We start from the raw sequence: 21711 nt of genomic DNA on the forward strand, positions 1-21711 counted from the left end.
GTGTACCAAATCTCATGCTTATGTCAATGCTTTAAAGAGTGTCTACCGTCCTATAATACCTGTGTGTGTGTGGAGGCCTATCTGTAGTAAACAGCACTTATGGCAAGCACACCTCTGTCTAAACCTCTGTCCCTCCAGTTCTGGCATGCCCAGATTCACAAATACACATAAGAACTGCTGGGCCTGTAAGGTTGGTTCAGTATCAGGAAGGTACAGCACAGTGTACAGAGCAGGGCAGTGTGATATATAACATTTATAAGGTATATAGAATGAGGCAGTTCAGAATAGGGAATGTATAGCATGGCATATTAAATGAGCTGGAGCAGATAAGAAAAATACAGCTTGGCATATGGAATGAGGAGATGTGCAATAGGGAACACACACCATGGCATATAGAATGAGGAGGTGTGGAATAGGGACCACACAGCATGATATATGGAATGAGGAGGTGTGGAATAGGGAAGATACATCATGGCACATGCTCATGCATGCACAGTGGGATGCCAGCTGTGGTTCTTTAAGAAGCCGCAGCTGACTCCCGTATCCAAGATGGCAGCACCAGCGACCCACAGTGGTAAAAATAATTGGCTGTGGGAAGACAGCTCTGGACCCCAAGCACTGATAATTAGCTAATTTTTAAATGTCAGCAGCTATAGTATTTCATGGTTCCTATGAAAATCATAGAATCTGAGTTTAAATTTACTTTTGGGGCATAGAAGCTTTTTGAAAGAATTTACCAGGCCCTGGTCTCAAAAAAGATGAGAACCACTGCACTATATTTAAAGTGTTAAAGTGTTACTAAACCAACAACAGTAAAATCAGTGTGTATATGCAGTAAAACATCCTTGTTATACTCACTGTGGAACCTAACAGGTTAATCCTTTGCATTGTGTATAAAGGCTGTTTGATCCTGTCTCTCTGACCCTCCTCTTTTTCCACTGCCTCAAAAAAAAAAATAACCTGATATTTACAGAGCCAGTGGACAGCTGCATATGCTCAGTTTGGTGTGTATTGCTAGAGAGTTCTTTTGTTTTTGTTTTTTTGGAGGGTGCATGTGATCAGCACAGGGCCAATCAGCACTGTCCAGACAGAGGGTCAGTGCAGTATGAAAACTCCTCCTACAAGGTTTACTAAGAATTGATAGAAGTCACAAGACTGCTATTAAACTGCTGATGAGAAAAAGTATCAGTTTATATTTACTAAGATAATTGCATTTCTATGGTCTGTGTACTGTGGGAGACCAGATATACTGAATGCAGGTTCTGGGTTTATTAACACTTTAGGCCTGGTTCACACCTATGAACTTTTTTGTGCTTTTTCAGTTTTGCAGAAACACACTACAGTCCATTTAACACGGTTTCCTATAGATCACGTTCACATGTATGCATAGTTGCCAACATTGTAAAAAAAAAAAAATTAGGGACACTTTTTTGGCTGTAGGCGGAGTCTTATTATAATTGGGGGGCATACATTTGTTGGTGTGACATAGGAAAAAAAGAAAAATTTCAGCGTGTGCAGCGCCAAAAAATGGGCGTGGTTTACGTGTAATAGTGGGCGTGGCTTATTTGGGCATGGTTCATATGGGGGTGTGGTTAGAGTCTGAGATGAATGAGAGATGGAGAAAGAAAGGGGAAAAGAGGGAGGGAGGGAGAGAGAAAGAACAAAAGAAGGAGGGAAGGAAAGAGGGATGGAGGGACAGCAGGCCCAGATCCTACACCACAACAGAAATGCGTATTCCAGAGTTTAACAAATCAGCAGATAAAGATACTCCAAACACCTGGTGTTAGCGCTTCAATCATCCCAGCACCATTGTTGTTGTGGTGTCAGGATGATTGAAGCGCATTATTACTATTATTACATTGTAATATAGAATGAAATCATTCAACTCACCATAACCCAGAATCAGTGGGACCCCTGAGCGTGTCACCTGCCACGTTGCCTGCCACCAGATGCCATCAGGTGCCCCCAGCAGAGTCTGTCCTTACATCAGGTGCCCCCAACAGAGTCCGTCCTTACATCAGGTGCCCCCAGAAGCAGAGGCCCTCCTTACAGATCTGTGTCCCTGGCAGCGGAGCCCCTCCTTACACCAGGTGTCCCCAGCAGAGTCCCTCCTTACACCAGGTGTCCCCAGCAGAGTCCCTCCTTACACCAGGTGTCCCCAGCAGAGTCCCTCCTTACACCAGGTGTCCCCAGCAGAGTCCCTCCTTACACCAGGTGTCCCCAGCAGAGTCCCTCCTTACACCAGGTGTCCCCAGCAGAGTCCCTCCTTACACCAGGTGTCCCCAGCAGAGTCCCTCCTTACACCAGGTGTCCCAGCAGAGTCCCTCCTTACACCAGGTGTCCCAGCAGAGTCTCTCCTTAAACCAGGTGTCCCCAGTAGCGTCCCTCCTTACACCAGGTGTCCCCAATTACCAGTGGCACTAGGGTTGTCACCCGGTGCGTAAAAACATGGTGTCACTATAGTGGTGTCATGGTGACACTATAGTCCTCCCTCAGTACAGACCCCCCTCCCACAGTACAGACCCTCCCCCACTAAGTGCAGACCCCCCTCCCGCAGTACAGACCCCCCTCCAGCAGTATAGATCCCCCTCACTAAGTGCAAACCCCCCTCGCATAGTGCAGACCTCACTCAGTGCAGACCCCCTCCCTCAGTACAGACCCCCCTGGGCAAACCATCCCCCCTCCATCTGTACTGACTCCCCCATCAGTACAGACCCCCAGGACAACCCACCCCCCCACATGTACAGACCCCCCCAGGACAACCCACCCCCCCATATGTACAGACCTCCCTCAGGAAAACCCCCCCCATATGTACAGACCCCCCAGGACAACCCACCCCCCCATATGTACAGAACCCCCCTGGACAAACCACCCCCCATATGTACAGACCCCCCAGGAAAATCCACCCCCCCATATGTACAGACCCCCCCCAGAACAACCCTCCCCTCATGCACTGGGCGGCAAGCAGAGGATTTAATGTGCAGCCGCTTGGAGAGTTGCTTGCTCAGACTGTCACTCTCCGGGCAGCATACTTGTGACAGGAGGCAGCTGCAGTGCGTGTGAGACAGAGCAGAGTCTCACTCAGCCCGGCACCGGGAACCAGGGCTCTCCATCACAGGAGACCAGCTCATGGATGCCGAAGGGGAAGAACCAAGAGGCGGAGCCCGAGTGGCAATGAAAGTGGCTGCCAATAGAAATGGAGCTCCATTTCTATTGGCAGCAGCAGCATTCATTGCCACATGGGCTCCGCCTCTTGTTTCTTCATCATGAGCTGGACTTCAGTAAAATGGCCGCGACGGAGACAGCATTACCTAGTTCCAGCCACAGACCTCTAGCATCAGCGGCAGCAATGGCGGGGAAAAAAATTGGGAAATCACAGATTTCCCGCGAAACGGTAAGACTGGGACAAATATCTAAATCCTGGAACTATCCCAATGGCTTTCTTCTAGATGTGCACTTCTCCCTTCCTGCCACTGGGGGCTGCTTGTATATGCAGGTGAATTGGAATGTGATTTTAGAGCATCCCCAGTTTGCTCTACCCGAGGCTGACTGTTCTTCATGTCCTACCTACACCTATGGTATGTCACTGTTTGCTAATGTATATTGCAAATAGAAGTTTTCAGTAGATTTTTTTTTTTTTTAAATATTTATTTATATAAATTTTCCAATACAAAATTACAACCATATGCAGCTCTCCTCAACAGAGAGACTACAATCTCATTTTTAATAACAACATTCCCACACAAACCCCTTCAAATTTCCCCCTCCCCACTCCCCCCCACCCTCACCGTTTTGTAGGTTGGAGTATAACTATTCTACCAAGGCAGTCCGCGATCCCCTCAAAGTCATTCCCACCTTGTCACCTCTTCCAGATAGCTCCAGGAACTTTTATAAATCCGCCATCCTGACCATTTATCACCCCGGGTTTCCCCCACCTCTGAATCCAGTCCCTCACCGTCCACTCCCTCCATGTTGTATATCTCATTTATACAAAAGAGCCAATCACGAATATTTGGACTATCTGGTTCCAGCCAGTTCTTTGCAATCTGTCTCTTTGCTAAGTCCAACAGTATGGGTACTGCGGAGTTTAGATATTGCTTAATTGTCTCCTCTGTACCATGAAACAGACATACCCATGGGTCTCCTACCACAGTTTTACCCGTAATAGATTTGATTAATTCCATTATTTTTTTCCAGAAAGTTTTGATGACCGCACAGTCCCACCAAATGTGCACCATCGTCCCCACCGCCCCACACTTTCTACAGCATTCCTCTGATTTCCCTGGGTCAAACTTATTCAGTTTGTCTGGGGTGGCATACCACCTTGCCAGGCATTTGTAATTTATCTCGGTCCTCTTACTGTCTACTGCTGTTTTGTGTAACATCTTCAAAATTTTCATAAGTGTAGATTTACCACAACGTGACCCTAATTCCCTTTCCTAAGCCTTAATATACTGAGGCTCCTCTAACTCTTCTTTGTCACTTAGAATTTTATAAACTTGTGATACCAGCCCCCTCTGATGCTCCCCCTCACAGAGCTGTTTAAGTGGCCTATATTCTTCTATCCCCCTAAGGGGTTTTGGCAATTTCCCGATAAATATAGAGAGCTGAAGGTACCTCCAAGGATCGATGGTCAGATCCTCAGGCTTCTTTTTTAGTTCAGAATAAGTGCATATTTTCCCCTCTCTAATTACATCTCTTATTTGTAAACTATCCCTTTTAATCCAGTTCCCTCCCACCTCCCTCTTACCTGGTGCAAAAAAATTATTTTCCTTAAGTGATATCAAGGGTGAGTTGTACGTCCATTTATTTTGTATATGAACCTGATCCCACACCTTCAAAGCATTAAGTGTTAGTGTCAGCATCCCTGTGTTAAGTAATCTGTATTTAGGTGGGTTCCATATTATGTGGTTTAAAACCCTATTGCTCATACTGTGCTCTATATTTACCCACCTCCTTTCTGAACCCCCCTTTGTCCATTCTATAACTCGTGTCAATACCACCGCTTTATAATATTTATAAAAATCAGGCAACGACAGTCCTCCTTTCTCTTTCCTCCTACTTAGGACCGAACTGGCAATTCGGGGCGTTTTACCACCCCAGACAAACCTCAGTATTAGGCCTTTTAAAGCCCTGAAGTACACCTGGGGGAGGGGGATGGGCAGCATTTGGAACTTATATAAAATTTTGGGCATTATAACCATTTCCACCGCATTTATGCGTCCAAGCCATGAAAGGGGGAGCGATAGGATAGACCTCCCACCTCTCGTCTTATTTTGTCTAACAGGGGGATATAGCTGTTCAAATACAATTCCTTCAAATTATTCGATAGCTTAACCCCCAGGTATCTAATCTTTTTCCTCCAAGGGAAGGGGAAAGACCCTGCCAGGTTCTCCTCCTCCTATTTTCTTATATTCAAATTGAGCACCTCAGACTTCCCAGGATTGATTTTAAAGTTTGAGACCTCTCCAAATTTTTTCAGATTTTTCAGGATGTTCGGGATCGTAATCCTAGGGTTTGTAATAAAAAAAAGCACATCATCTGCAAAGGCCGCTAATTTATGTTCCTCTGTCTTCTGAATGTTCACACCACTGCAGTCTGGATCTTTACGGATGGACGACAATAAAGGTTCTAGGGTTAGGACAAAAAGAAGGGGAGACAGTGGACACCCCTGCCTCGTACCATTATCCATCCGGAAAGACCCAGAGGTCACCCCATTAGTTTTCACGTATGCTGTTGGGCTAGAGTATAGTATTTTCACCCACGAGATGAATCTCTGGCCCAACCCCATTGTTTCCAGAGTTTTAAACATCCACCCCCAGTCTACCCTGTCAAACGCTTTTTCTGCGTCCAATGACAGAAATAGAACTGGGGGCCCGCCTTGTTTGGTGGACTCTACCAAGAGCACAGACCTTACTCCGTTATCCCTACTCTGCCTTCCTGGTACAAACCCTGCCTGGTCTGGATGTACCAGGGTGGTCATTTTGTTTCTTAGTCTCCCTGCCAGGACTTTTGCGAATAACTTTACATCGGCATTTAACAATGAAATAGGTCTATAGCTCGAACATAGCTCCCTGTTTTTACCTTCTTTGTGGATTAGGGTTATGGCCGCCAATAACGCATCCCCTCCCATTTTACAGTCTGGGCCCAGTTTGTTCCAATAATTTCTTAATCTAGGTATTAATATTTGTTTAAATTTTACCAGATATAATGAGGTAAATCCATCGGGGCCGGGACTCTTCCCCTTGGGACTGCTCTTCAGGGCCTCAAGGATTTCTGCCTCTTCTATTGGTCTATCGAGGAGATCTCTCTCCTCTTCGGATAACTTTACCACCTCTGCTTCCTTTAAAAATTCCTCCATCTTCTCCTCCTTATTACCTTCTCCTGAACCCATTTGTTTAATGGAGTATAGCTCTTTATAATACTTTCTAAATTCTTCCGCTATTTCCCTACTTGAGCCTACTATTTCCCCTTTTTTATTTTGTATTGTCATAATATAATTCCTCTCTTTTTCTTCCTCAATATCTTTGCCAGATGCTTACTTATTTTATCACCCCAGACGTATCTATCCTTTGATAATTTATTAAGGGCCCTCTTTGTATCTTGTTCCAAGCTGTCTCTCAACTCTTCTCTTTTTGCTACTAACCGTCGGAAGCTGTCCTGACATTGGCCTTTTGATTTTTTATGGTCCTGTTCTAATTTCTGGATTTCCTCCATGAGTTTTTCCCTCTCCTCTCTTCTTTTTCTTTTCAGCCCGGAGCCTATGGATATAAACACCCTTCTTATATACGCTTTATGCGCCTCCCACAACACCGCCGGCGAAATTCCCTCTGTATCGTTGGTTCTGAAGAAAGATTCTAGTTCATCCTTAATTTTTTCCAACACTTTGGGAGCTGCTAATAAAGTTTCATTTAATTTCCAAGAATAAGACTGATTTTGTATTTCTGTAAGACTAACCCTTAATGTTACTGGCGCATGGTCTGAAAGGGAAATCACCCCTATTCTAGACTCCTTGACAGAATCCACCAAACTGTGATCTACCATTATGTAGTCTAGCCTCGAGTACATCCTGTGCACAGGGGAGAAAAAGGTATAATCCTTAGTTTTTAAATGCTGCATTCTCCACACATCTATTAAGTGGTTTTCCTTTAACCGTTTCTTAATCATACTTAATTGAGCCTTACTTGTCCCCTGTGCCCGGGACTATCATATTCGGGGTCCAGACAGAAGTTAAAGTCCCCTGTCATAACCACCTCTCCCTCCCGAAATTCCACCAACTTGGAAAGCATCTCCTTCAAGAATGTCGTCGGGTTTTTATTTGGGCAATAAACATTAACCAAAGTAAGCTTTTTCTTATCTAACATTCCCTTAAGGAATAAAAATCGGCCCTCTGGGTCAGCCAATCTCCCCAATTCAGAGAATTTCACGGAGCCAGAAAGCCCTATTGCCACCCCCTTAGATCTACTTATTGGTGTATCACTGTAAAACCAGGTGGGCAATCGTGGAGAGTACAATTTAATATTTGACCCCTGCATCAAGTGCGTTTCCTGTAGGAATACTACATCCGCTCTATAGTGTTGCAGCTCCCTGAGGATCTTGTGTCTTTTTCCTGGGGAGTTCAGTCCCTTAACATTATAGGACAGAAGGTTTAACTCAGGCATGTCTGTACTTCATCCCTTTTTCTCTGGCTACCTCTGTATACTCCCACTCTGCAGTTGAGTCCCCCCTCCTCCCCTCCTTCCCACACCTCCCTCCCCCCACCTTCCATTCCCGCCCCGGCCCTACCAGCAATTGAAACCAAACATATGGGACCCACTAGATCTCATATCCCGAGCCATTTACCCAGGGGTGGCTCTCCTCCAGTGGCCACCAGTGTCAACCTCCCCGCCGCCTCCTTCGGCAGAGAGAGTTGGTCAGCGGGGCCTTGGCGAGCATTCCAGTCGTAGATCACCTTCACGTCACATCCAGCCCTGTACCTTTTATAATGCAATAACCCCATATCCCTATACCCCATCCCCCCCACTTCTAATATCAAAAAATACCAAGTCACAGAGTTTCAATCTTCAGTCTATCTCTCCATCCATACCCAAGACATGGAGGGCAACAAGGGTAGAAAAAAAAAAAGTCCTCTATTCTTCTCTTCCTCTTGTATTACTCTTCATATCTCCTACCCGATTTTTCTCACGTAAGAGCATCTGGTGGGGTAATACCCAGATTTCCACAGAAGTCCCGCGTTTCCTCCGGATACCTCATTTTAAATGTTCTACCTTCTTTTTTCACTAATAGCGATGTTGGAAACCCCCAGCTATACTTCAGATTAGACCTTTTCAGTTGATCCAACAGGGGTTTTAATTGCCTTCTCCTTGCTAATGTTCCTGCTGATAGATCAGCGAAAATTTTTAACTCTTTGTTGTCATAACTGAGGGGGGGGGACCCCTCTCAGATTGGTCCATATCTTCTCCTTGTCTTCGTATGAGTGGAACTTGACTATTACGTCTCTTGGGATGTCTTGCCTCATGTTTGGAGGTTTCCTGATCCTGTGGACCCTATCAATCCTCAGGACCTCATCTTCTGTTCTTCCCAAGATCGGATTAAAGAGTTTCTGCAACTTGTTTCTTAAGTCCTCGTTTTGTTGTTCAGGGAGGACTCTTATGCGCAGATTTTGTCTTCTGCTTTGGTTTTCCTGCTCTTCTAGTTTGTAAATCAATACGCGATTATCATGTTGCATTTTCTTCATTTGCTCTTTTAGATCCTGTATCTCTTTCGCCTGTGAGTCAGCTGTTTCTTCTATTTCTTCCACTCTACGTAAGAGATGACTCATATCTGAGCGCACACTTGAGATTTCTATTTTGATAATGTTTTCCATTTTCGTAAACATCTCTATCATCTCAGCTTTACTTATAGGGGATATGGTGTTTCTTGTCTCATCTAGATCACTCATGACGCCAGCGCCATCTTGCTCCATCTCTTCTCTAGGCTTCTCCCCCTGTCCCCCTTTTTGTTTCAGCTGTGTTTTTTTGTCTTTCGTTCCTGCTTGCCTTATATCAGCAGCAGGGCTTTTGGCGCTTGCTTCCTTGAGATATTTCTGTATTGTACTTGTATTAAGGTTCTCCCTGGGAGTCTTGGGTTCGGCTGTTCTGTGATTGCGCCCTCTCATGCTTCAACCGGAATTGCTTGTAATATAACCAGTCACAGGACGCAAACACATAACCGCCTCGCCCGGTCTTTCACCCTTTCTGTATACCTTTTCTATTAATACTGTTAAGCTGTATATAATTTCCGTCTCTTTGGGGGGCTGGCACCAAACAGCACCTTAATAATTCTGTGGCCTTGATTATAAGCTTCCCTCCTTCTTCCCACCGATGCCTCATTCCTGACGGTGCTTTAGGGGTTAAACTGATAGTTGCCGGGTTGGATGGGCAGGTTTAAATAGACAGTCTCTCATATAACCCTTTCCTTTCCTTCTTCCTCCGTTATTTTCACCTCCCACCCCTACGGTACATATCCTTCATCATTTAATAGATCAACAGTAGATCAACAGTTCCTCAAATCAGGATAATCATACCTGGGGAGGATGTCTTCTTCTGTATTTTAACTCACCAACTCCCTGTGTTGCAGTACTCTGTGCTGTAGTGTTTCCAGGTGATCCAGTCACCTCTAGATCCAGTGTGGGGTTGGATAGGGGAGGATGACGCTGTTCATCAGCTTGATTTCGTTTAGACCCTGGCTCTATTATATGGCACTATTGCAGGGAGAGTCCATGTAAGCTCTCCCTCCACTCTGTCGCTCTGTTACCCTGCTAGGGTCTCCGCACAGGGATCTGTTCCTCCTTCCGATGCTGAATGTGGCTGGGACGCCAGCCGCGTCCTCTCACGCGCGCAGAGCACGAAGCGGCATCTGACTCTCACTTCGCCGCCCGCCCTCTGCCCACCGATCAGTTCCTCCTTTTATTGCTGGTGATGCCAGGGACGCCAGCCGCGTCCTCCCGAGTGCACAGGGCGTGAAGCGGCTCCAGTGTCTCATCACGCCGCTTGCCCTCTGTACACCGACCCGCTCTGTCCTGCACGCCTCCGTCCTCCACTTCGGCGCCACCTTCAGGCCCCTCCCCCCGTCAGACGTTCACATCACCTCTGCATCCTGTCTTGGACCTTTTTTCCCGATAGATACACAACTTAACCTCTTTGCTCGAAGTTTTTGGTAGATTATGCCAAAAGTCTTTATAATATTTGATGTTACAATGGCAGTCCTAGCAGATTCCTCTGTGAAGAGCTGATTGCTGGGGATATGGCAGGAAAACTTGCCATAATATGACATTATACATTTTATTGCAAATTTAATTTGAAGCTTCCATGTTCCACCTTCTCTCTGATGCAGACAGTACTTATTCAAAAAACATTTTGTGTGCTTTCACACTGAGGCGTTGGGGGCGTCAAGGTAAAGCGCCGCTACTTTTAGCAGTGCTTTACCATCATTTTAGCGGCGCTATTCGGCCACTAGCGGGGTGCTTTTAACCCCTGCTAGTGGCCGAAAAAGGGTTAAAACCTCCCACAAAGCGAAGCTTTGCTGGTGGTTTGGCAGTGCTTTCCCGGCGCTGCCCATTGATTTCAAGAGGCAGGGGCGCTTACGGAGAGGTATATACACCGCTCCTACACCACTGCAAGATGCTGCTTGCAGGACTTTTTTTACTGTCCTGCAAGCGCACAGCTCCAGTGTGAAAGCCCTTGGGCTGCAGGCTGCATTCAATTGGGGGGGGGGGGGGGGGCGCCGGAGCGTCACCTCCCTGAAATGAGTTTGCCATCTCCCTGAAATAAGTTTTTGCAGGTTGGGATGTCTATATAGAAAAGTGCAGCGTGGGATAATAAACCAATGGTTTTACCAAGTGAACATAATATATAAATTTACATTAAAATGACATATGTATCATAATCAAAGATATCAAGTGAAATAAAATAAATTAAAAAATCAGGTGAAAATAAATGAAAGGGGGAAAATCCATACATAAATTTATGTGTTAAAAAAATTATGTGCATAAATGTGACAAACAAAAGTTCATAAGTGAAGGTGTCCCAAAGAGGCAAGAGCGCACCAATGGGCGACCATTGAGACAGGAACTGCGCACCAATGGATAACGACTGTATACACCGTCAGCACTGCCTCCTAGGTTGGGATGTCTGCACCTAGAATATGCAAACTGCAACCGGCATAGGTGTGAACCAAGCCTTAATGAGCATTACAGTGCAGGGAAAGGAGTGTGTAACTGCAAGGGTTTTTTTTTCATCCTGAAGTTCCACTTCAATATTCCTGCTGACTTGCTAGCAATGTCTTATGGTGATATGTTAAGCACTGACAACCAGCAAAATGAAGCGCTGAACTACACACTGTTATTTTTAACTTCAATTGTTCCTTTTATTTAAAGCTTACATTTCCAGGGATATACTGTAAATGCATTAAAGTCAGACTGTAAATCTCATTGCACTAGCCGTGCTTTTATAATGATCTATCTGCGTGTCTTAGTGTGGAACTGCTAACGAGCGTATTCATTTAATTACAGCTTCCTCCAGATGACCTTTTCTTTGCGTTAGTGAAAATTAGGACCCTAGCTGAAATAATATTTTACTGAAATGCATATCATGTATCCTTACTCCAAGCTTTTTTTTCAGTTTTGGGTAGAATTGTGAAAGGTTGTGAACCCCGTCACTGATCTGGGGATGTTTTACCAGACAGTAAAATATGCAACAAAGAAAAGGCTGATTTAGGTTCTAGCCTTCCCATATATATTATCTCAGAAAAGTGAGAGTGATATTAATAGTGATCACTGTACACAGTATCTCACAAAAGTGAGTACACCCCTCATATTTTATTATATCTTTTCATGTGACAACACTGAAGAAATGACACTTTGCTACAATGTAAAGTAGTGAGTGTACAGCTTGTATAACAGTGTAAATTTGCTGTCCTCTCAAAATAACTCAACACACAGCCATTAATGTCTAAACTGCTAGCAACAAAAGTGAGTACACCCCTAAGTGAAAATGTCCAAATTGGGCCCAATTAGCAATTTTCCCTCCCCCGTGTTATGTGACTCGTTAGTGTTACAAGGTCTCAGGTGTGAATGGGGAGCAGGTGTGTTAATTTTGGTGTTATCGCTCTTAATCTCCCACACTGGTCACTGGAAGTTCAACATGGCACCTCATGGCAAAAACTCTCTGAGAATCTGAAAAAAAGAATTGTTGCTTTACATAAAGATGGCATAGGCTATAAAAAGATTCCCAAGACCCCCATCCTGGACTTAGCTCGCCAACAGTCGGCAACATACCGGTGGGGTTACCCTCTGTCAGTCCTCTTTAAGAAGGACCAGCGCACCTTTAATCTGCGATCGCCGAGGGACCTGCCGGCTTTATTTAGGTTCTTGGAAGTGGCTCCCATCAGGATGCAAAATTGGCTCACCTTTATTCCACAGTCAGGTGGCCGATCGGGTCCAGGGACATCGAGAAACACCTCCCAACCCAGACAGCAGCGACAACGCCGGAGATCAAGAGCACAGACACCGGACAAGTCGCGGGAGTCCTAGAGTAATGATCGAGACCGACAAACAATTGTGAGTACCCTTGTCTGACTTCCCACACCAACCCACTAAGAAAACTTTTCCTTTCCAAGTGACCCACCGAACCAGACCAGAGACGTACCATACGTCTGCAACAAACGAACAGTACCTAACTTCCTTTCTGAAAATCCCAGCTGCCCTACATCCCTAGATTGTCTCCGGACAGACTTGCATGGAGCTGAAAATGGGGGGGTTCTGGAGCACAGGGTATTGCAGATGGCTCAGGCTCTGAAGAGGGTTTTTTTTTTTTTGCCTGAGGTAAACGGACATCAGGGTACTGTGTATACTCCTGCTGAGCCAAACTAAATACGTATGTCTCCAGTGCAGAGAGAGACACAGGGGGGCTGCCTAGACATCAACATACCGGGAGGAGAGAGGGTCTTATTTTGTGTGGGAAGAGTTGTTTTCTCTGGTTACATCACTATAGACAAGGATGAGCACCGTCGGCCTAGGAGGGGGGGGGGGGCGTCTCCCTGTGAGTTTATTGAGGGGGCGGGTCCTCCTCTCCCCGGTCTCCTGATAATTTATGCACCAATGTTTATATGTTAAGCTGGTTTCAATTGTTTATGTTATCAATAGGAATAACCCATGTTTCCACTAACAATATGGTTAAGTTAACTAGATACCTATAAATATACTGTGGTTTACAGGATTCCTGGTCTCCCTGGCAGAGATCTAAACAAACGAGATACAGGGAGACCTTAATGTGAGTTCTACTGCTTAGTTAAACCAACGGGTCTGACTGAGAGTCTCCATTCTGTGCTTGATACCTGACTGATTGGGTGGAGAGGGGAGAACGGCAGGGGGTGAATGGATGTTCTGCCGTCACCTGAGAAAAACCTTCCTTTACAACAGAGACATGTATGTTTCTGTTGATCTGAAGGTTGCATTGGAGGGATCGGCTGCTGCTGGCCCCCCCTCTCCTCCTCCGGTGGTGTCCATGGGCGATCCCCGTCTTTAATATATTGGAATGTGAAAGCGGGTTGGGAGACGACCTCTCGCTCTCAGGGGGAACTGGTGGGTTGCAAGAGAGGCGGGCAAGCTGGGAGCATACCCCTAAGACCCCAGGAGATGCTTATCATAGATTCCTCTTGACGGAGATAGAAGGGGCTCGACCCCTCGTCCCTGGTGGGGATGTTTTCAGGACACTGACATGTTGAGTGAGGGGTAGGGGAGGTTTGTGGCGGGGCTTCGGCCTGGACCCCAGTGCCCCACCCCCATGGTCGGGGGGGCTGGGGGTCGGATAGGGGGCCACCGTTGACCCTAATATTTCAGACCCAAGCGAGGCTGGGCTGGGTCAGGGTGCTCCCGCGCAGCTACTTCCAGTCACTCCCCCAAATAGGTCGACACCCCTCTGCTCTGGTAGCGGAGGAGTTGTGTTTCATGCAAACTTGAGACTTTCTACAAATAGTGTTCTCTCCCTCTTGCTGTCCTTAGCAGCACTGTTTTAAAAAATCTCTTTCTCCTCTCTCTCTGTGGCTATTTCCTCCCACCCCCACCCTTCCCTTCCTTTATCACCCTTCCCTCTTTTTGTCCCCCTTCCCTGATCCCTCTTATTCCCCCCCCCCCCCCACTGGCACCGTGGTTGAAAATGGATGGACTTAAGATATACTCCCTTAATGCGAAGGGCCTAAATACGCCAGACAAATGACAAATGCTCATGAATGACTTACGACAGGCCAAAGTGGGTGTTGCCCTCATCCAGGAAACCCACTTTAAAGAAGACAAACTCCCTGTTCTCAAGAACAGATTCTTTCCCCTAGGATACCACTCCACTAACAAAACTAAATCCAGAGGGGCTTCCATCCTACTATCTAGCAATATACCGTGGACACTTCAGGACACTATGCTGGATGCAGAGGGTCGCTTTGCATTCATTAAAGGCCTTGTAGGTGATGTACAATTGACATTAGCGAGCATTTACGCCCCGAACGAACACCAAGATATTTTCCTAGGGCTCGCTTTATCCAAACTTTCTGACTTTCAAGCAGGACATTTGATCCTTGGGGGAGACTTTAATGTCCCCCTATCTCCATCAGTAGACACCTTGTCAGGCTCCACATCGATACCAACAAACACCTGCAAACGCATTGCCCAAACTTTACATGAAGCTCAGTTAATTGACGTATGGCGCCTCCAGCACGCAGGGGAAAGGGACTACGCGTTCTTTTCCCCTCCTCACAAAATCTACACTAGAATAGATTACTTTTTCATTCCACACAGCCAACTTCACGAAGTACGTGATTCCTCTATTGGTCTGAGGACATGGTCAGATCATTCCCCTATTTTTCTGACATACGCAATCCTCAACAACCTCTCACGTGGCACCCGCTTCTGACGACTCAATGAGAGCCTTTTGCAGAGACCAGAAGTCTTGGAGGAAGTAAGGAGTTGAAAGCTTACTTTCAAATAAACACGTCGCTGGTCTGTGCTCCCGGGACAGTATAGGAGGCGCACAAGTCTTTTATCAGAGGTATACTGATAAAACATGGCGCTCGCGTGAAAAGAGAAAGGGGAAAGCAATTGGAAACGCTCTTTGCTAAATTACCCACAGCTGAGATTAATCACAAACGCACCAGCAATCCTCTGGTGGGGGCAGAACTTACCTCTCTTAGAACCCAGATCAATGATCTTCTCAACTACAGAGCTAAGGCGGCACTACAAAAATGTCGCCTCACTACGTACGAATCGGGAAACAAATGCGGCGGAAGAGCTCTAGCCAAGGCGGTCAGGGATATTAAGATGCAAACATATATTCCTCACGTTAAGACATCAATGGGAACTAAAGTCAGTTTACTGAATCAAGTATCTTAGACATTTCGAGATTATTATGAAACCCCATACAATATCCCGACCCCATCTAACTCTCCCTCTAGCATAGATGACTATATAGCATCTGCTCGGATGCCTACGCTATCGTCGGAAAGCGCAACAGATCTAGATATCCCAATCACCCCTGAAGAACTGGAAATTGCAATTGGTTCTACAAAACCAAGTAAAGCCCTGGGTCCTGACGGTTACACTCTCCAGTACTACAAAACATTACTCCCAATTTTGAGCCCCCGGATGGTTGCTTTCTACAATGACCTGGGTCAGACAGCAACCTTTCATAGAAACTACCTCAGGGCACATATTGCCGTTATCCCAAAAGAAGGTAAAGACCCGACATCTTGTAGCAGCTACAGACCCAGTTCCCTTCTAAACACAGACCTTAAATTGTTTACTAAAATTCTGGCAACCCGCTTAGCCCGACATCTGCAAAATCTGATACATCTTGACCAAGTGGGTTTTATCCCTACTAGAGAGACTAGAGACAGTACGACCAAGGTTCTTAACCTGATCCACATAGCGACCCAATCTCACACCCCATCGATCTTCGTTAATAAAGGCGTTTGATCATGTCCATTGGGAATATATGTTTGCGGTCTTAAAACACATTGGAATAGGGGAAACCAAGACTCAATGGATTGCCCAGATTTACTCGATCCCTACTGCACAGGTAAAAACCAACGGTATACTATCTGACCCTTTTCAGATAGCGAACAGGACTAGGCAAGTTTGCCCACTGTCGCCTCTCCTATTCACCCTATCGTTGGAGCCATTCCTGTGTAGAATTAGGATGAATCCAGATATACAAGGTCTAAAGATAGGAGACACTCAATACAAGGTCTCTGCATATGCAGATGACCTGCTATTCTCCCTAATGAACCCATCCATCTCACGCCCAAATCTTCTTCATGAATTTGATATTTATGGGAATATCTCCAACTTAAAGCTAAACAAAGAAAATAGCCCCCTAATGGTGGACTTTTAAGGCACGTAAAAAAGGTTAAAAATGTGATAATATAAATATAGTTTATTCAATTCAAACGTTAAAAACACAGTAGTAGTGTAACAGAAGTTACATGGAACGCATGACAGACATTTTATACACAATTGAGGAATGCTCTTGCACCCGACGCATTTCGGAGTGTGTATCTCCTTCCTCAGGGGTGGGTGTGAGCAAAAAGCATTTATATTCTAAAAAGGTAGAAAAAAAGAAAAACAAGCAAAACTCAGTAACAGAATTCAGCAATTATATAGATGTAACAACATTTTTTGTCTCCATGTTCCTTACACTTACATTGTTATAGTATATTGTTCATTTGGCATTCCATGTGTTTCAAATTAAAAACAACAAACAGGGGACACGGTCTGTCTACCACAAGGATTCCTGGTTCCAAAAGAGTGTACTAATTTTCAATTTGGGTATTCCTGAGGAATGTTATCATACTCAAATGAGAGATGAAATACAAGATTTATTCAGGCAATAGTGGGGGAGAGGAGTAGGATCCTCCCTTGGCCTTCCAAAAAGAGAGAAGGAGGAGGCCAGTAGAGGGCGTAGTAATAGAGTGTTTCTGAGGATACATTGAGGTCGAAAGGTTCCTTACACTTACATTGTTATAGTATATTGTTCATTTGGCATTCCATGTGTTTCAAATTAAAAACAACAAACAGGGGACACGGTCTGTCGACCACAAGGATTCCTGGTTTCAAAAGAGTGTACTAATTTTCAATCTGGGTATTCCTGAGGAATTATGTTATCATACTCAAATGAGAGATGAAATACAAGATTTATTCAGGCAATAGTGAGGGAGAGGAGTAGGATCCTCCCTTGGCCTTCCAAAAAGAGAGAAGGAGGAGGCCAGTAGTCAACCCGGGAGGCCATATGTGGTGAATCCCTGCCTCCTCTTCCTCCCACACCATCAGCTGTTGCAATCAGCAGCAACAGCTGATTGGTGGGGAGGGGTTTCTTATACTGGTACTATATCAGCACGCCGGATGTCTATCACACTGCTGTATGACACCGGTCTGTGCTAACAGATACTTGTTTATCCCTGCAATTTATAGGTAAGAAACTTTTCTTCGTTTTGACCACTACTGCTTTAGCTGTGTGTTACGCTTAAATCTAATGCCAATACCAAATGCTGTTCCACTTAACGAAAATCGCTACTTTAACCTAGGCAATTTAAATCAGCTGACACTACCATTACAAATCTTTCATTATGGTTCAGCATTTTGCTATTTCCAAGTAGTTAATAAATAAAGTCTAATATACAAATTCAGCTTGTTCAAAAGCCTACAGAAATATAGTAAATACGCTAATGCACCTGTAATGTTTTCACTAAAAATTATTAATTAACTTAATAAGTGATTTATTTATCTGTCACTATTACAGTTACCACCCATATACTAACAACATTAATCGCTGGACCGTAAAACAATTCTCAGGTACGATTTATTGTTTGCACACACAACCACTGCTGTTACGAAAAATAAAAGCAAAGATTTTAATTTTTAAACAGACATGATACAAGCTCTTCTATTATGTTTTTTGCAGGACTCGCCTTTTGGCCTCAGTGTATCCTCAGAAACACTCTATTACTATGCCCTCTACTGGCCTCCTACTTCTCTCTTTTTGGAAGGCCAAGGGAGGATCCTACTCCTCTCCCCCATTCATATTTGCTGAATACTGTTACTGATTTTTGCTTGTTTTTCTTTTTTTCTTTCTATATACCTTTTTAGAATATAAATGCTTTTTGCTCACATCCACCCCTGAGGAAGGAGATACACACTCCGAAACGCGTCGGATGCAAGAGCATTCCTCAATTGTGTATAAAATGTCTGTCATGCGTTCCATGTAACTTCTGTTACACTACTACTGTGTTTTTAATGTTTGAATTGGATAAACTATATTTATATTAACACATTTTTAACCTTTTTTACGTGCCTTAAAAGTCCACCATTAGTGGGCTCTTTTCTTTGTTTAGCTTAATTACTGGATGTGGCACAAATAAATACAGCAAGCTGCCTTTCTATAATAGACTTTGTATCTCCAACTTAAAGATCAATTATAGTAAGCCGGAAGCTATGGGAGTCGAAGTGCTACCTACTCTTATGTCCGCATTACAATCCAGCTTTAATTTTAAATGGACGTCTACTGCACTTAAGTATTTGGGCACCTGGGTTCCAGCCGACTTGTCTCACATTTTCAATCTGAACTTCCCGCCGTTACTGATAAAAATTAGGACTTTGCTAGATACATGGCACAAAGGCCTCCATTCTTGGTTTGGTAGATGAAACCTGATCAAGATGTGCATCTTACCAAAGTTTTTATACCTGATGCAGACACTCCCAATATCGATACCGGCATCATTTTTTAAACAAGTACACGCTCAATTTAATAAATGTATTTGGGCAAACAAAAAGCCTTGCCTGCCCCGTGTACTTTTGTCCCTCCCTAAACAGAACGGAGGCCTCACAGTTCCGGATATGAAGAAATACTATCAGGCCGTACACTTGGGAAGGGTCATTGACTGGTGTCGACATTGGGACTCGAAGCTATGGACAAGATTGGAGCAGGAACAGACTCGGTTTCCACTGAAAGGTGCGATCTGGTGCTATGACACTTATCACTGATACTAAAAAAGCACCCATTAATATGCATAACACTCCGCATAGGCTCACAAGCATGCCTCACACATTCACTGTCTACACCGGACTCACCCCTGCTTCCTATCATAGGTAACCCACAGTTTCCTCTAGGACTAGATACACTTGTCGGAGATGTACTACACGCTGCAAATTGCACAAGAGCACAACACTTTTTATTGAACGGCACATGGCCCTCTTTAGAAGCATTAAGATGTGAACAGGTCCCTTCAAACTAACATTCTAGCCCATCCTTCAAGTGAGACAATTCTTAGTATCAATACCGGATCCAAAACGTTTCGATAGACCACTCACGATCTTCAAGGAATACTGCATGATGGAAGAGAGCCCTTCAAGGGTTTTGTTGCTAATGTACAATCTCTTGAACATCACCTTAAGTTATATAAGCAAATGGGAAAGGAACCTAAACTGTACCTTCTCAGCGGACCAAATTCAACGTATCATTAGATTCGCCTTAAAGTCATCTATCTGTACTAAAATACAGGAGACCAAGTATAAGTTGATAACCAGGTGGTACTACACCCCACACGCTTTGCATATCTGCTACCCTGATACCTCCAAACTTAGCTGGAGGTGCCGGGGTGATAAAGGTACGTTGCTGCATGTGTTTTGGTCGTGCCCAAAGTTGGCACCGTTCTGGTATAAGGTTAAAACAACAATTCAACAATTTACAGAATACCCAATACCGAATGACCCGGCCTTCTTTTTACTACACATCTCGGACATACCAGCAAATCTATACAAAAAGTCAATTGTGCGTCACCTACTTAATGCCGCAAAGACCTGTATCCCAATCTGTTGGAAACAACAAACACCATTTATGGTGACACAATGGCTTCAGAAAGTGGAAGATATCAGTAAAATGGAAGACTTAGCTCTCACCGCAAAACACCAACAGGAAAAGTACAATAAGACATGGGCGATATGGAAACAATTTATTTACTCTGCGGAAGGATTTGCCCTAATGCCGTGTACACATGACCGGACTTTTCGACCAAACTGGTCCGACGGAATGATTCCGTCAGACAATTCGATCGTGTGTGGGCTTCTGTCGAAAAATCTGTCGGACTTTAGAAATAGAACATGTTTCAAATCTTTCCGACGGACTCGAGTCCGATTGAAAAATCTGTTCGTCTGTATGCTAGTCCGACGGACAAAAAAGGACGCAAGGGCAGCTATTGGCTATAAACTTCCTTATTCTAGTCTGGTCGTGCGTCATCACGTTCGAAACAATCAGATTTTGGTGTGATCGTGTGTAGGCAAGTCCGTTTCGTTGGAACTCCGTTGAAAAGTCCTTCGGAGTTCAGTCCGAGGAAAAGTCCAGTCCTTTGACAGCAAAGGTCCGACGAAACGAATCCGCCGGAAATTCGATTGTGTGTGGGCTTCATCGGACCTTTGCTGTCGAAAAATCAGACAGACTTTAGAAATAGAACATGTTTCAAATCTTTCCGACGGACTCGAGTCTGGTGGAAAAATCAGTTCGTCTGTATGCTAGTCCGACGGACGAACAACGATGCAAAGGCAGCTATTGGCTACTGGCTATGAACTTCCTTATTCTAGTCTAGTCGTACGTCATCACGTTCTAATCAGTCGGACTTTGGTGTGATTGTGTGTAGGCAAGTCCGTTGCGTCGGAACTCTGTCGAAAGTCCATCAAAAAGTCCTTCGGAGTTCAGTCCGTCGAAAGTCCGCTCGTGTGTACACGGCATTAGAGTTTCCTAATAGAGCATACGACTTGAGGGCTCGAATAATGAAACGGAGCCAATTCAGCCAGGGTCCTAGTAAAATCTTACCCTGTTTATTCCCCTCCCCCCTCCCCCTCTCAGTCCTTCCACTCTTCTCATTCCCCACTCTTCCCCTCCTCTTTTCTGACTATTTTTTACTTTTCCATATTTTCTTACAACCAGTTATATGCTATAAGATGGAGATGGAGAACGAGTTTACTTTAATTGAAGGGATTATTACACATAAAATGAGATAAACAAAATGATATCCCATGCATAATGTACATCTAAATCGTTGTATTTCTGTGACCTTGTTCCCTTCTCCCATTTCTCCAAAATGTTAATGCTACTATTATGGCTTTTTCTTTTTATGCAGCTGTGATATGTATGTATTAAACTGTCTTTGCCCATGATGGGCGTTAATAAAAACTATATTTGAAAAAAAAAAAAAAGCCAATCAAGAGTGGCAGTCCCCAGAGAGGCAAGGCTCTCGTGGACATCGCTGTATTGAGAGGGGACTCAGGTAAGTATTAGGGGGGCTGAGGGGGGCTGCAGCACACAGAAAGTTTTTTACCTTCATGCATAGAATGCATGAAGGTAAAAAACCTTGTGCCTTTACAACCACTTTTACTAAAGCTGGAGAGTGCAAAATGACTCTCACTTCTACAGAAAAACTAATCGGCTTCTAACCTCAGCTTGTTTAATTGAGTTTTGACAATAAAACCTGGAAGCTGATTGGTTTCTCTGCAGAAGTGAGCCTGGTTTTGCACTCTCCAGCTTGACGAAATAAATCCCACTGTAAAAAGTCCAATATGTTAATGCCTTAATCTTAGTACACATTTAACCAATAATACTGATATAAATTGCATTGCATAGCATTCCAGTGTAAAAA

The 21711-nt window shown here is 44.5% G+C and overlaps 1 protein-coding gene across 4 annotated transcripts in view; it reads left to right on the forward strand.

The window, feature by feature from the left end:
• Nucleotides 1-21711, forward strand: part of CACNA1E (calcium voltage-gated channel subunit alpha1 E) — a 1300209-nt gene that overhangs the window by 129136 nt on the left and 1149362 nt on the right. The gene's annotated exons all lie outside the window — the stretch shown is intronic.

Source organism: Aquarana catesbeiana, linkage group LG07, assembly GCF_042186555.1.
Source record: "Aquarana catesbeiana isolate 2022-GZ linkage group LG07, ASM4218655v1, whole genome shotgun sequence".
NCBI lineage: Eukaryota > Metazoa > Chordata > Amphibia > Anura > Ranidae > Aquarana > Aquarana catesbeiana.